A 17,205-nucleotide genomic window follows, 5' to 3' on the forward strand; every position below is an offset into this window, starting at 1 on the left:
ACAGCCAATGCTTTTCACGGTTGTAGTTTAAAGACTTCTTAACGGAGAGCATTGAAGTATGACTAACGTGGAGTGACGCTCGGAGTGCTTTCTCCTTGGCTATGTTCGAAAATAGTAGCCGGTCAACCGATGAATAACCAGACGCGCTTAAAATGAGCGAAAATGAAAAGCTCTCATGCTGTTGTGTTTGCAGAAACTCTTGTTTTACCGTTAATTTTCTGATAAATCTGAAAAAAGCCATCGTAATAAAACTTGTCTTGTCATTCATACTACTATCACGATCATCCTACTCATCCAAGTGTGACACGAAAATATTTTGCAACATAAACCACTTGGGAAACTGACCCTGAGTTGATATGTTTGCTAAATTAATATGATCTGCTATGATACAAATATGTTTCTAGCTACATTTTCTTTCGGAAACTTGGTATTTATATCGGAACGAAAACAATTAGATTAATCAGTGCGAATAACAATAAGCAATCTTCCTGTGTAGAAATAAACACCAACAGTGGCAAAAGGAGATAGTAGACAATAAATCAAAGCTAAAATTAGAAATGAAAAAGATATGAAATGATTGTAAAAAGTAAAGAGCAAAAAAAAAAAAAAAAAATGGACGTGAAACAAATACCAATACTAGAAATCAAAATAGGGGGGAAAAACATGCTTGAGAATATGCAATATTCCCAATAAAAACAAAATTACACATGCAAAAACCAGACGACCATCCCAATGTCTGAAATATTGCAAAAGCAAAGCAAAGAGCGAAAATTGAAAGTTATTTTAAAAGCCTTGCTTGAATTAATTACAAATATTTTATTTGTTTACAAACATGAGATGGCAACAGTTAAAAATTTTAAATCATTGAGATAATATTTCCGATCATTTCCATACAATTAAAATCACGAGAAATACGCAGACGACAATCTATTACGATTTATCTTTCTTATTGTTGCATTAATATTTTATTCGCAAAAAAAAAAAAAAAAAAATCAACACCTCTTGTAGCGATTGACGTCAAAATTGAACCAAAGCCTGTTTACATATGGATTAACATATATTCCAAATTTCAACCAGAACGTAGTATTACTTCTTGAGATAGGGCACTCAAAATGGAAAAAAAAGAACGGGCGATTGCGCTACTCCCTTTCTAGCTGTTGACACCAAAATAAAATCAGCTCTTATAACCACTAAGGGCTACTTGCCGATAAATTTTTCTTTAATTCCGTTCATTATTTCTTGAGATACAGCAGTCACAATTGACGACAAAAAACATCCTATAGCTCAACCCCCGTTTGAGTTATTGACACCAAAATTGAATCAGCACCTGTTCCTGTTAATACCAACATATGGACCAAATTTTGTTTGATTCCGCCAGTAACTTCCTGAGGAATAGCAAGCACGCGTAACTCGAAAAACGTCCCATTGCTCCACCCCCCTTGGAGGAATTCGCGCCAAAAACTAATGGGCACAAGTTCACATAGGGGCACATATGTGTACTAAATTTCGTTCGATTTCATGCGGTAGTTTTTGTTGTAGAGCGGCCACAAAAAACTGGTCACACACAGACGTGACACACGTACATACACACACACATACATACATACATACACACACACACACAGACAGACAGACATTTTCCAAAAATGGTCGAAATGGACTCAGCACACCTCAAAACGTTCGAATCCTTCGAAATTCGAAAATTTGCACGAATCCAATACTTTCTTCTATATATTAGATACAGAAGAAAGTAAAAATAGGAGAACAAAATAAAGAATTTTTTAAAACTTATGCACTCTTTTTCAAATTAAGGCAATACAAAAGAAAAATTGCCTTGGTTCAACAAATCGTTGATATTTATCGACAGAGAGGAAGAGCGAGCGAGAAGAAACGATATGACGCACAGTCTATCACTTTCTCACATCGACTTTCGGTTACATATTTTATTTTTCGACCCGTTAATTTTGATTATCCCTTTTGCCCACCGACAAACACAACGCTGAATTAATTTCGCAACTCCAACGAACTATAGGGGGCACTGCAGTCACTGTCTAATGGCGGAATTGAAAACTAAAACAAACGCATGTGGTAACGAAGAAAATGCTAAAAGTGTTGTGATTTTTGTTCGTATGTATGATTTTTTCGCTTTATTCATTTGAAAAGATTTTTCAAAGTCTTTTGGTTATTCTGACCCATATAGAAAGAGATTAGAAACCAAAAAGTATTACGAAAGTAAACAATTAATGCAGAACACACAGTAAGTTGTTCTGAAGCAGCCATTTTCACGATGTTGAATTCGGAATTCATAGATTTTTGGTTCGCTTCGAACGGCATTTTCATTTTGTACCGTTTTTTCTATACATTAGTACATATTAAGTTCAGTTTCGTGACATTTCCGGCATTTGTTGACATTTTTGTCACATAGTGCACATACGTGGCAGACTGTCAAGAGTAACGTTTAACACTTGATAATTTATTTCTATGACTATATGATTGGATATCCAAAGAAATCATGCATTTAATTCATTCGTCATGGAAATGATTTACCTGATATGCGAAATCTTGTCAAGATACATTATTCTTTCACACAATTTTAAAACCATAACACTATAAACAGATTTTTGGCGAACTTTTATTTTTTATTGTTCAAATTCTTAACATTCTTTCTGGATTTTTCAATCTGTTCTGCGATAAATATTTTCAAGAAAATTTATTTGCATACTGTCTATTTCAGTAGGATACTGTAGTAACAAAGGTTATTTAAATCATTTATGTGGAATTAGGTTAAGGAAAAGTGTCCAGTCAATGTTGTTAAGTTCGTTTTTTTTTTTTCATCGAATTGAAAAACTGATATTTATTCAAATTCACTCAGAACAAAATAAATAAAATGTGTACTCACAGTTTATATATGGTGGTAGTTTTCTTTTCAGTTGATTGACCATTATTTCTTTTTACTTATCGAATTCTGTAATCTTACTATCATTTTATTCCACTCATGATAAAAATTAAAAATGGTTTAACTAAAAACGCGAAATCTCGCCAAGGCTACTTTGCTCGCACAATACTAACACTATAACCCTAAACAAATTTGGCGAAACCTTTCAGCTGAGAATAAAAGGAATAAAGTAAATTCTTTCTCGGTTAAATATTTTTCATTTTGTTCTACGATAATAAATTCAAGAAAATATTTTGCATACTGTCCATTCCAACTAAATGTTGCTGTAAAATATGATTAGTTAAATTAATTTAAGATTAAAAAAAACTCATATTCTTACAAATTCATACAAAACAATAAAAAATTTTACCTGGTATAACGTTATCCAATTTTGTTAATCCAGAGTTTTCTTGTTTATGCTTCCACCATTTAATACTTTTTTGAAAGAAATAAGGAAAACTAACATTATTTTGAGAAGCTCGAGACTACTACTAAGGGACGAATTAATTTCTGTAGCTGAAAGCAAACTAAGACACATCGATTGCGTTAATAAATACTCAGAACAAACTGCCTGTGTCTACGTCAACAGACACACGTGGAGCGCAACGTGGCAATGTTTTAGTTGCATTCGCAGTTTTATAAATCACCGCAAGGTAGCGTATTCGAGCGCTGGAGTTCCGAATTGAAAAATTATCTAGATTAAACAATGCATAAAATTCTTTAAAAGAAATGGTGGAAATATTTAAACTAGTATGTTGTGGCCATCACGAAACTTTCTTCTATATTTTTCCTTTTTCTGATCCCTCCCCATGCTTGACGAGGAACCAATATTCCTAACAAAAAAAAAAATTACACTTGCAAAAACTTGACGACCATCCCAATGTCTGAATTATTCGCAACTCCAACGAACTATAGGGGGCACTGCAGTCACTGTTTAATGGCGGAATTGAAAACTAAAACAAACGCATGTGGTAGCGAAGAAAATGCTAAAAGTGTTGTGATTTTTGTTCGTATGTATGATTTTTTCGCTTTATTCGTTTGAAAAGATTTTTCAAAGTCTTGTGGATATTCTGACCCATATAGAAAGAGATTAGAAACCAAAAAGTATTACGAAAGTAAACAATTAATGTAGAACACACAGTAAGTTGTTCTGAAGCAGCCATTTTCACGATGTTGAATTCGGAATTCATAAATTTTTGGTTCGCTTCGAACGGCATTTTCATTTTGTACCGTTTTTTCTATACATTAGTACATATTAAGTTCAGTTTCGTGACATTTCCAGCATTTGTTGACATTTTTGTCACATAGTGCACATACGTGGCAGACTGTCAAGAGTAACGTTTAACACTAGATAATTTATTTCTATGACTATATGATTGGATATCCAAAGAAATCATGCATTTAATTCATTCGTCATGGAAATAATTTACCTGATATGCGAAATCTTGTCAAGATACATTATTCTTTCACATAATTTTAAAACCATAACACTATAAACAGATTTTTGGCGAACTTTTATTTTTTATTGTTCAAATTCTTAACGTTCTTTCTGGATTTTTCAATCTGTTCTGCGATAAATATTTTCAAGAAAATTTATTTGCATACTGTCTATTTCAGTAGGATACTGTAGTAACAAATTTTATTTAAATCATTTATGTGGAATTAGGTTAAAGAAAAGTGTCCAGTCAATGTTGTTAAGTTCGTTTTTTTTTTTTTCATCGAATTGAAAAACTGATATTTATTCAAATTCACTCAGAACAAAATAAATAAAATGTGTACTCACAGTTTATATATGGTGGTAGTTTTCTTTTCAGTTGATTGACCATTATTTCTTTTTACTTATCGAATTCTGTAATCTTACTATCATTTTATTCCACTCATGATAAAAATTAAAAATGGTTTAACTAAAAACGCGAAAACTCGCCAAGGCTACTTTGCTTGCACAATACTAAAACTACTATAACCCTAAACAAATTTGGCGAATCCTTTCAGCTGAGAATAAAAGGAATAAAGTAAATTCTTTCTCGGTTATTCATTTTGTTCTACGATAATATATTCAAGAAAATATTTTGCATACTGTCCATTCCAACTAAATGCTGCTGTAAAATATGATTAGTTAAATTAATTTAAGATTAAAAAAAACTCATATTCTTACAAATTCATACAAAACAATAAAAATTTTTACCTGGTATAACGTTATCCAGTTTTGTTAATCCAGAGTTTTCTTGTTTACGCTTCCACCATTTAATACTTTTTTGAAAGAAATAAGAAAAACTAACATTATTTTGAGAAGCTCGAGAATACTACTAAGGGACGAATTAATTTCTGTAGCTGAAAGCAAACTAAGACACATCGATTGCGTTAATAAATACTCAGAACAAACTGCCTGTGTTTACGTCAACAGACACACGTGATGCGCAACGTGGCAATGTTTTAGGTGCAGACGCAGTTTTATAAATCACCGCAAGGTAGCGTATTCGAGCGCTGGAGTTCCGAATTGCAAAAGCAAAGCAAAGAGCGAAAATTGAAAGTTATTTTAAAAGCCTTGCTTGAATTAATTACAAATATTTTATTTGTTAACAAACATAAGATGGCAACAGTTAAAAATTTTAAATCATTGAGATAATATTTCCGATCATTTCCATACAATTACTAGTATGTTGTGGCCATCACGAAACTTTCTTCTATATTTTTCCTTTTTCTGATCCCTCCCCATGCTTGACGAGGAAGCAATATTCCTAACAGAAACAAAATTACACATGCAAAAACTTGACGACCATCCCAATGTCTGAATTATTGTAAAAACAAAACAAAGAGCGAAAATTGAAAGTTACTTTAAAAGCCTTACTTGAATTAATTACAAATATTTTATTTATTAACAAACATTAGTGGCAACAGTTAAAAATTTTAAATCATTGAGATAATATTTCCGATCATTTCCATACAATTAAAATCACGAGAAATACGCAGACGACAATCTATTACGATTTATCTTTCTTATTGTTGCATTAATAAAGCTATTTTTATTCGCAAAAAAAAAAAAAAAAAAAAAAAAAATCAACACCTCTTGGAGCGATTGGAGTCAAAATTGAACCAAAGCCTGTTTACGTATGGGTTCACATATATTCCAAATTTCAACCAGAACGTAGCATTACTTCTTGAGATAGGGCACTCACAATGGAAAAAAAGAACGGGCGATTGCGCTACCCCCTTTTTAGCTGTTGACACCAAAATAAAATCAGCTCTTATACCCACTAAGGGCTACTTGTCAAAAAAATTTTGTTTGATTCCGTTCGTTATTTCTTGAGATACAGCAGTCACAATTGACGACAAAAAACGTTCTATAGCTCAACCCCCCTTTGAGTTATTGACACCAAAATTGAATCAGCACCTGCTCCTGTTAATGGCAACATATGGACCAAATTTTGTTTGATTCCGCCAGTTACTTCCTGAGGAATAGCAAGCACGCGTAAATCAAAAAACGTCCCATTGCTCCACTCTCCTTGGAGGAATTCGCGCCAAAAACTAATGGGCACAAGTTCACATACGGGCACATATGTGTACCAAATTTCGTTCGATTTCATGCGGTAGTTTTTGCTGAAGAGCGGCCACAAAAAACTGGTCACACACAGACGTGACACACATACATACACACACACATACATACATACACACACACACACACACACGCACACACACAGACAGACATTTTCCAAAAATAGTCGAAATGAACTCAGCACACCTCAAAACGTTCGAATCCGTCAAAATTCGAAATTCGAAAATTTGCACGAATCCAATACTTTCTTCTATATATTAGATATAGAAGAAAGTAACTAGTATGTTGTGGCCATCACGAAACTTTCTTCTATATTTTTCTTTTTTTTTTTCTGATCCCTCCCCATGCTTGACGAGGAAGCAATATTCCCAACAAAAACAAAATGACACATGCAAAAACTTGACGACTATCCCAATGTCTGAATTATTGCAAAAGCAAAGCAAAGAGCGAAAATTGAAAGTTATTTTAAAAGCCTTGCTTGAATGAATTACAAATATTTTATTTGTTAACAAACATAAGATGGCAACAGTTCAAAATTTTAAATCATTGAGATAATATTTCCTATCATTTCCATACAATTAAAATCACGAGAAATACGCAGACGACGATCTATTACGATTTATCTTTCTTATTGTTGCATTAATAAAAATATTTTTATTCGCAAAAAAAAAAAAAAAAAAAAAAAAAAAAAAATCAACACCTCTTGGAGCGATTGGCGTCAAAATAGAACCAAAGCCTGTTTACATATGGATTCACATATATTCCAAATTTCAACCAGAACGTAGCATTACTTCTTGAGATAGGGCACTCAAAATGGAAAAAAAGAACGGGTGATTGCGCTACCCCCTTTTTAGCTGTTGACACAAAAATAAAATCAGTTCTTATACCCACTAAGGGCTACTTGCCGATAAATTTTTCTTTCATTCCGTTCATTATTTCTTGAGATACAGCAGTCACAATTGACAACAAAAAACGTTCTACAGCTCAACCCCCGTTTGAGTTATTGACACCAAAATTGAATCAGCACCTGTTCCTGTTAATACCAACATATGGACCAAATTTTGTTTGATTCCTCCTGTAACTTCCTGAGGAATAGCAAGCACGCGTAACTCGAAAAACGTCCCATTGCTCCACCCCCCTTGGAGGAATTCGCGCCAAAAACTAATGGGCACAAGTTCACATAGGGGCACATATGTGTACTAAATTTCGTTCGATTTCATGCGGTAGTTTTTGTTGTAGAGCGGCCACAAAAAACTGGTCACACACAGACGTGACACACATACATACACACACACACACACACACACACATACATACATACACACACACAGACAGACAGACATTTTCCAAAAATGGTCGAAATGGACTCAGCACACCTCAAAACGTTCGAATCCGTCAAAATTCGAAATTCGAAAATTTGCACGAATCCAATACTTTCTTCTATATATTAGATATAGAAGAAAGTAAAAATAGGTACTAAACTAATGAGAAAACAACACCCTAACCATTCAGAAAGTTCACCTAAAGCTATAGCTTGTTTAGCTTATAGGTAAATTCAACACTGATTCTAATTAATACAGTGACACAGTGGAGCCCATCTCCCTCCCCCAAGAGAAAGGGCACCCCCTCCCCCCCCCAAAATGTAATGACCCTGACCCCCAGAGGGGCACCCTTGAGTGACATAACAGTGCCCCTTTTAGACATTTGATGAGAAGTGCTTCGTCCAAAATGTTTTCCCAAATTAGGCAACCGTTTTTACTCTTGAAACAACGCTAGAATTAGTTTCGTTTTGTATCACTGAACTTAAAACTCAAATCAATACATATTTTAAAATATTTCATCAAACTGAGCCGTTTGCCAATGTTTTAAGTTTCGAACGCTAAAAATGCAAGCGCTTTTTTTTTTTTTTTAAATTTTTTACTCCTTGTCCATTTAACTAAAGTTCTGGTAATCATTCAGAAATAAGCGTTTTTTTCAGCCTTGCAATTTACGCAAAAAAAAAAAAAAATCATATTTATTTTTGGTTGATTGAATCGATAGAGGGTTCTGAAGATAAGGACAAAAAAAAAAAAAAAATCTCACTTCGAACTTGCAAGATTGAGAACTTGTAATCTCTAGAAGAAAGAATTTCTTTAAACTAAAAAGCTTTTTAAAAAAAAGAAAAGAAAAGAAAAAGAAAGAAAAAAATAAAAAAAGTGGTGGGAGGGATTTTTTCTTTTTCTTAGGCCCGCTTCGCGGGCTCATGCAATGCATAGGTTTGCCTCCCCCCCCTTCTTGACGCCCCTGCACAAAGTGCAACACAAATACTATTTTTCTCTGGAACCAATCGCATAAAATCTCTCCAGTGGCCCAAGCTCGATTATTAGCACGCCAAAATGCAGTTGATTGCGAGTAATCTGCAAACTTTAGGAGTTTGGATTTTGAAAGAGGGGAAAATTTTATCTGTTTGCATTGCCGCATCCGCGTAAAACCGAAACTCATCCGCTTAAAATAAAGTGAAGGTGTCAAATCGTAAACCGCGTACAATCGAAATCGTGTAAAATAAACCCGCGTAAAACGAGGGTCTACTGTATTCTATGAGCAAAAATCCTTTCTCGTCCCATAAGAGCGATGCTTTGTTAAAACGCATTGGACATTTTTAGGGCACACTCTTGTATACCAAACGATAATTGCTAATTGAGATTTGTAGTGCTCCACAATGGGGTCGTTTCCAAAATTTTAAAAATAATCTTTTCTGATAGAGCATGCTCAAAAACGTAGGATCTGATCATTTTTTAAATAATTTGTTTAAGTTTAATATTTTAAAAAAATTACTTAAATCGGTGCTTTCATTGTTTAAGCTTCTGCCGATGCATTAGAAATGATGAAATGCCTTGCCATTCACAGAACAAAATATTTAATTTGCATCTTTACTCACGTGTATTGGCAACGATATGGTTGATAGCAAGCGTAGAGCGCAATTTTAATTCGCTTGTTGATTATCATAACGTGGAACAATGGTAGAAAGATGCACCACAATGCATCATTTGTGACGTCATCAATCTCACGCCTTGTTTGAAAACTGGGACATTTAAAAAAATAAATTAAAAAACAACTATAGGAAAATAAAAATATTTTCTGAGTGTTATTTATTTATTTATTTTATTTATTTATTTATTTATTTATTTTGCTTATTCTATCAATTTCAGTGACTAAAATTAGTACTTCTGACAGAAGGAAACAACCCCATCATTGTACGGAGTTAGAGAAAACTACTAATTCAAATAAGCAGTTCTTCCTAAAAAACACCAGTAGTGTAACTATGGGGGTCCAGCGCCCTTGGCGAACTAAAGAAATTGCGCCCCCCCCCCCAGGGTCGCCGACGTGGAACGTCATCGGAGGTCATGGTGACCTCCCTTTTTTTGGAACATTTTGATTAGTTGATTCGACAAATAGGAGGCAGCATCGTAATTTTTTTTCTTATTTTTTTTCAGATTCCTATTTTTTTTTATTTTATTTTTTTAAAGCATTTTTCAAATTCTATAATCAGAAAAAAGAAAAAAAAACTCTTTGAAAAATAATTTTTTAATCAGTCGAAATGCCACCCGCCTGACTACTGCGCCCCTAGCGAGAGTCACTCCTGCCAACCCCTAGTTATAATCAGAAAAAAGAAAAAAAACTCTTTGAAAAATAATTTTTTAATCAGTCGAAATGCCACCCGCCTGACTGCTGCGCCCCTGGCGAGAGTCACTCCTGCCAACCCCTAGTTACGCTACTGAAAAGCACAACTCTTTCTATTTGACATTCAAATTAAATTTAATCCCGTGGGATCCCGGGATCTCGCGGGATAGGTTCCTTACAATCCCGCGGAACTGAATTCGGCGCGGGATTAGAAACCCTAGTGTTTTCACTCGAAAACTTCATTGTTTTTGTAAAAGGACGCATGAATGCCCACGGGGGAGGGGGGGGGATTATGGCGCAAGTTGTGCCATCAAAAGTTTTTTCTTGGGGGGGGGGGATTTTTTTTCCAAAAGTTTTTTTTATCTTTAGAACATGAGATTTTTGATTTTTTGAAGGAAAAAATATTTTAACTTATTCAACAAGAAATAGTTGCATAAATCATTTTTTTTTTTTTTTTTTCACGTATTCCTTCCCAAAATTTAATGACCGTGTCTCTTTTTCAATAAAGGGAACTCAGAGACGGGATGGAATTGGTGTGCGTTTCAAAGCTGAATCAAACGATTTGCTTTCTGTTTAATTTTTTATAAATATTCTGAAAATAGTATAATTCTGCATGATGAATATGTGTGACAGTGATGAGAGGGAGAGAGATCAAAAATGAATAAAATAAAAAGTTTTTCTCTCTCTTTTATTTATTGTTTGTAATAATTTTGACCACTATGCTCTAGTCTTTCATTGATTCATTTGCACCTTAACAATCGATAAGAACTATTTTTGAAGTTTGCGAATAACACTAAAAATCCCTCTGATCAACAAATAGGGGAATGTGGGGCAAAGTGAAATGGTTAAGATGACTGAGGTAATTCAAAATGAACAAATCGGAAATGTGTTTTGAAAATTACAATACATAAAGAAAGAAAATTGCATTTTATAATAAAACTTGTGTTGAAACAGTATTTTTTATTTTTGGCAGTAAATTTAAGTCTTCAAAAAAAGTTAAAAAATTTCACTTTTTTTTCATGGGGCAAAGTGAAAAATGAAATATTTTTCCAATTAAATATTTTCCATTCGATTATAAAACATATTTTTGATCAAAAGAATCTGTAAATAAAAGGTTGAATGAATAAATGAAAAGATAATGAAGAAATAAACGAATAATTAAATGAATAAATATATTAAGAAAAATAAATGATTGAGTAAAAGAATGAATAAATAAGAAAATAAGTAAATAAAAGAATAAATAAGTGAATTACTAAATGAAGGAACGTAAATGAATTCATTAATGAATGAAAACGCAAATGATTTATGTTAAATGGTTGAGTGAGTAAATGAAACAAACTATTTTATTTTGTCCCATCCACTTTGCCCCGCTTGTACTTGACTAATTGTACAATTTATTTAAAAATACTAATAAACTTAATATTAACTAAATTAATACTGCATTAAATATTAGGCGGTCTCAATTAATATTTAAAATGTTAATAACAGCAACTTTATCATTGTATAGTAACAAAAATAATTTTTGACTAAAATATTACAATATGAGTATCATTTTTAAAAAAAATCCTGTACTACCAAATGCTTTAATCTTCGGCGGTATTTTTTTCCTGAGTGGAATAGACTACATATGGTACTAAATAGTTAAAATAATACCAGATAGGTGGAGCTAAAAAGCAGAAAAAATATTTCACCATTTCACCATAGGCGGATTTAGGCTGCAAATTCTGGGGGTGCAACAATTACATGGATCTAGTGGGACGTGGGGGGAAGGGGCTTTCTTTTGAAAATTTACCTCAAAAAAGTTGGTTTTTAATTGGTTTCAGAAGATATTTTACAGCAGTTTACTGAAATGATGTGCAAGAACTTGAAACAGTTTTAATGATTTTTAATAAAGTATATAACAAAGCAATGTTTTTTTTTTTTTTTTTTTTTTTTTTTTGACTTTATTAGCCATGGTTGTTTCAATGTAAAAGAAATTGTACTGATTGTACTTTGTACTCATAAATATTCAGTTACAGAGTATACAATTATTCAATAATACAGCATTGAATACTAAATAATTTAAGAAATGTGTTCATTTATCTTTTTTTTTTTCAAATGGATAAAAGTACTCTTCTTCTTTATACGTTGCAAAATTTCTCTTGCACTGGCGAAGTTTGGTGACACACGCAGTTTACACAATAAACTGCTTATTATTGTTTTTTTTTTCTTTTCTGAGCAATCACGATTGCTTATTGTTCTCATTTGACCGTTTTTGGTGTCCGTGCCTTTTTCAACTTGGACCAGAAGCCTTTGCAGCACCACCGTCCACCGTCCTCTGCTGGCGGCGCGGCGCGGCTGCTCCGGTTTTCAGCTATCCGCTTCTCCTGGTCGGAGGCGTCCATGTCCTACACACACGCACGTTCACACACATACACACACACGACTTCACACACATACACTCACACACGCCTACGTGCATACACACAGGTCTAGGTCTACGCACACACACAACTATGCACAAGTAACCGCCCAGGAGGAGAGGCAGACTTAGGGGGGCGGGGACAGGAGCCGTTTCTAGAAACAATAACTCCAATGAGTAGGGTCCTGTCTCAGTTCGTGATTGCGAAAAACATAATTTGAATTCAAAATTTCAGAATTCAAATTTTTTTTTTTTTCTTTTTTTTTTTTTTGAGTTTGTCTTCAAGCAAATTAACTTGGATTGTAGATTAGAGAAAAGTTATTTTTTAAATTGTGTGCCCGGATGAAAAATTATTAATTTTAATTATTTTCAATATCCAAACAAAATTGTTAGGGATGCGGCGCACCCCCTGGCACCCCCGTAAATCCGCCTATGCATTTCACTTTGCTCCGCCATTTCGCTTTGCCCCATGTTCCCCTACCATATTGTCTTCATAAAGTAGCTTAAGTTTTATGGAGAAATTTTCATTTCACTTTACTATCATCTTCTCTACCATTTTTAAACTGATTGTTTAAATTTATCATTAGATGATTTTTATTAAAACTTTCAGTGATGTTGGTTTTCACTGATGGAAGCAGAACAGTCTGTTCTTAAGGTATTTTAATTATTTTTCGTAAATCATTTTTGCTTTCTTCTATATCTGACATGCCATAGAAGGATATTTGATTCGTTAAAATTCTCGAGTTCTGATTTTCGATGTGTGCTGAATAGCGAAATCCATTTTTGAGGGTTTTCGAAAAATATCTGTTACAGGGTATTTGTGTGTGATTCATCTTCTTTGGCTTTGCGACTTCAATTTTGGAAAACTTCCAGGAGAACGCCCTCACTGTAACGCCCGAATAACAGCCTCTCTACAATCAAGACTCATCTAAAACTGCGTTTTAGATGAACTGAAAATTTGCCTGTCCCCTAACCATAGATAGCCTGAAATAGCGTTTTTAAGACTTTAATCGCGAAAATTTTCAGAGGCGAGCCCCTGAATCTCTTTTTCCCCCAACATTACCACAGATAGTCTGAAACTGCGTTTTTAGAACTACAATTTTGAAAATCTAACCGTAGAGCCTCCGAACCCTTTCCCTCCCCTTAACACAACGGTAGACTATCTACAATTGCGTTTTTGAAATTTCAGTATTAAAAAATTACCGGGAAGGGGCCACCGAACCTGTTATTCCTCAAACATCACCAGAGAGTGTCTAAAACTGTAGTTTTAAAACTACAATTTCGAAAATTTTCCGGGGGAGAAAGTGACTATATATTTTCGTTTCAAGGTTTATATTGTACTAGTGATAGCCACACGGCTTTTCCCGCAGTAGAAAATTAAAAGGTCTTTTGGTTCGCCTGTATATTTACAAATAATGTATGGTGAATTTCTCGCCAATTAATATGTTACGGTTCCACGTTATGATAACTTGGTAATTTACTCGTCCATCTTATGATAATTTTGCCTCCAGAAAATGTTCTTAAAATTGGAATAGAAAAAGAACAAAATCGAATTTTCGAAAAATCGCTTCGAGGTGCACACCCCCACGCTACAAACTAACGTTGTGCCAAATTTCATGAAAATCGGCCGAACGGTCTAGGCGCTATGCGCGTCACAGATATCCAGACATCCAAACATCATCCAGACAGAGAGACTTTCAGCTTTATTATTAGTAAAGAAGATAAAGATATGCATCAAGTAAAATGACTCTATCCCAAACCAGAAAGTTGAATCCACTCTCCATGTGATTATTCATACGTTTGAAAAAAAAAATAATAATAATAAATTATAGTATAGAAGTATTTTTATCTTTATCATCTATGTACCAATAACAAATGATCTGGGCTAAGTAAGGCGATACAGGATTGCATCACAAGCAACTTGTATGCTGTGAAATGTAAATCAGTTAAGCAAAACGCAATATTTAAATGATTATAGTTAAATTAACACACAAATGAATTCCAGGGAGGAACAAAGATTAATTTTTAGTGCCAATCGCTTAAAGTTTAAGGCGTGTTCATAGTTTTTGTTTTTTAGTATGGAGCATTTTTATGAAAAAATAAGGTGAAGTTTCGTGACGGTAACTTCTTACTATTTATGAAACACATTTACACCAAAAAGAATGAAATAACAAAAATTTGAAAAAAAAAAAAAAAAGAACCGACTTCAAAATTGCTCTAAAAAGGGAAAAACAATTTTATTCTTTAAACACCATAATACTTTTAAACATAATTTTTGAAGTTGGCGCAAAAACGATAGATAAAATCATTCACAGTCATAACTCAACTACAACTACAAATTTAACCAGGCCCAGTTTCGTCACTACCACATACATTATGCACTGGATTTTACTTTTTGTTTTTGCCCCAACTTCAAAATAATGTTTAATAAGTATTATCGATGGTGTTTAAAGAATAAAATTATTTTTCCCTTTTTAGAGCAATTTTGAATTCGGTTCTTTTTTTTTCAAAATTTTTTATTTGAATAATTTGACTAAGTTTAATATTTTTAAAAAATTACTTTAATCGATGCGCTTTCATTGTTACCACTTCTGCCGATGACATCACAAATGATGAAATGCCATTCAAAGAACTTAATATTTAATTCGCTTCTTTACCCACGCGTACTGGCAACGATATGGTTGATAGCAAGCGTAGAGCGCAATATTTAATTCGCATCTTGGTTATCATAATGTGGAATCGCGGCAGACAGATGCGCCCAAGTACATCATTTGTGACTTTGAAAAATCGGACATTTTAAAAAATTGATTAAAAAATAACTGTTCCGAAAATTAAAGTATTTTCTGGGTCCGTGTTATTTTATTTATTTATTTATTTATTTTTATTTATTTTTTTATTTATTTATTTGTTTATTTTTTGCTTATTCTATCAATTTCAGTGACAAAAAGTAGTACTTTTGACTGTAGGAAACAACCCCATTAGTTGTACCTAAAAATTTTCCATGCGCCATTGAAATTTAAATAGCGTATATTCACCCTTATAAAAGAGCCACAGCAATAACTGAAACTGAGCCGACTAAGCCTGATTTCTTCTTCTACGTCTATCGCTGCATTTTATGTAATTTCGTTTCATGAACAACAGGACACTATTTCGGAGAGGAGCATTTTCAGATTTTCACTTGTTTTAGAAGCACGCCATTTCTTTGATCGTGCCCGCCAACACCTGCCGCACAATCTGTCGACAAACACCCACTCTACGACCTCGGTTTCCTTATGTTTTAATTTTGATGCTGAGATCTCGCTGGTCACGATGGTGTCACATATGAGAATCCCTCCGAAACGAAAAACAATTGCTATTGAAGAATTTATGTCATTCGGACCTATGAAAGGCTGTGAGGGGCACACAATCAATTTTAAATCAAGTAAAAACGTTTTTGACAAAAGAAAAAAAAAAGCTTCACAATAGCAACGGCGGATTTAGAAAATTTCCAAGGAAATTGGCGATTTTTATTAATTACTTTTGTCTACGTTCCCTTATTTCTTCCTCTAATGTCATGGAAGGTCGTCTAAAATTCCCCTTTTTTTTTTAAATTCAATTTCTGCAAATTTCCTGAGAGTGCTTTAAACTCCACCCGATACCATAAGTGATCAAAAGTGCGTTACAATAGGGCTTTTGGACTTCAAGTTCGAAAAATTTTCAGAGGAGAGCTCCCGAACCTTCTCTAATATCATGGTCTAAAATTGAGTTTTTGGAGTTTCAATTTCGTAAAAACTTTCGTTTGAACTTTCGTAAAAAAAGTTCAAACCCATAACCCTACAGTAGTAAGAGATGGGTTACAATAGCGTTTTCAAGACTTCAATTCCGAAATAATTCCTTGCTGGGAAAGCCCCTTTCCCCTAAAACTTTTTTTGTGGAATTTTAAAAATCGAAAATATGCCGCAGGAGAGTTCCTGTATTTCGGCTCAAGAAGGGGTGATAACCCCCATTGCCCCTCCCTTGTATCCGTCCTTGTACGATAGCATTTAAAAAACTTAAATGAAAGCGTACCATCTACTTTAAAACTTTCACTACGAAGAAAAAAAAAAGATTTTTTGTCCTTGCCGGAAACAGTTTGGAATATTTTTGATTGACACAAATACATGTTCTAGGGTGGGCAGCTAATCATCGAGTTCCTGAGTGTAGATGTTTAAGCTGTGAAACTGATCGTCAAACAATGCTCATGAGTCAAACCAAGGCTTCACTTGATACGCGTCTTATCAGGCTCAGTCATTTCAATAAAAGTTGTAGTATGAAACCAATCAATCAAACAAAAAACCTGGTCAGACTCCAGTGACATCTGGTGGATTTTGTGGCAACTTTTAACTATATAAACAACAGATAAGATTATTCTTAAAGAGAATAGTTATTCAAAATTGATTTCAAAAGTATTTGAGTTAATTTAAAAGCGATTTTTTTTCTTCCTGAGGAAAAGTGTTTGAAAAGATATTTTAGGCAAAAAGTGAAAAAATATGAAACTTTGTTTTCAAGAAAAATTAAGTTTGGAAACAAAATCAGATGAATATAAGCTGAGGAAGACAAATCAATGTAAATTCCGTGTATGAAAAAATGTTGTGATTAATTATTCCAACTTTTCGCAATAAGCATTTTCAAAAT

This window comes from Uloborus diversus, chromosome 1 (assembly GCF_026930045.1).
Source record: "Uloborus diversus isolate 005 chromosome 1, Udiv.v.3.1, whole genome shotgun sequence".
Classification (NCBI taxonomy): domain Eukaryota; kingdom Metazoa; phylum Arthropoda; class Arachnida; order Araneae; family Uloboridae; genus Uloborus; species Uloborus diversus.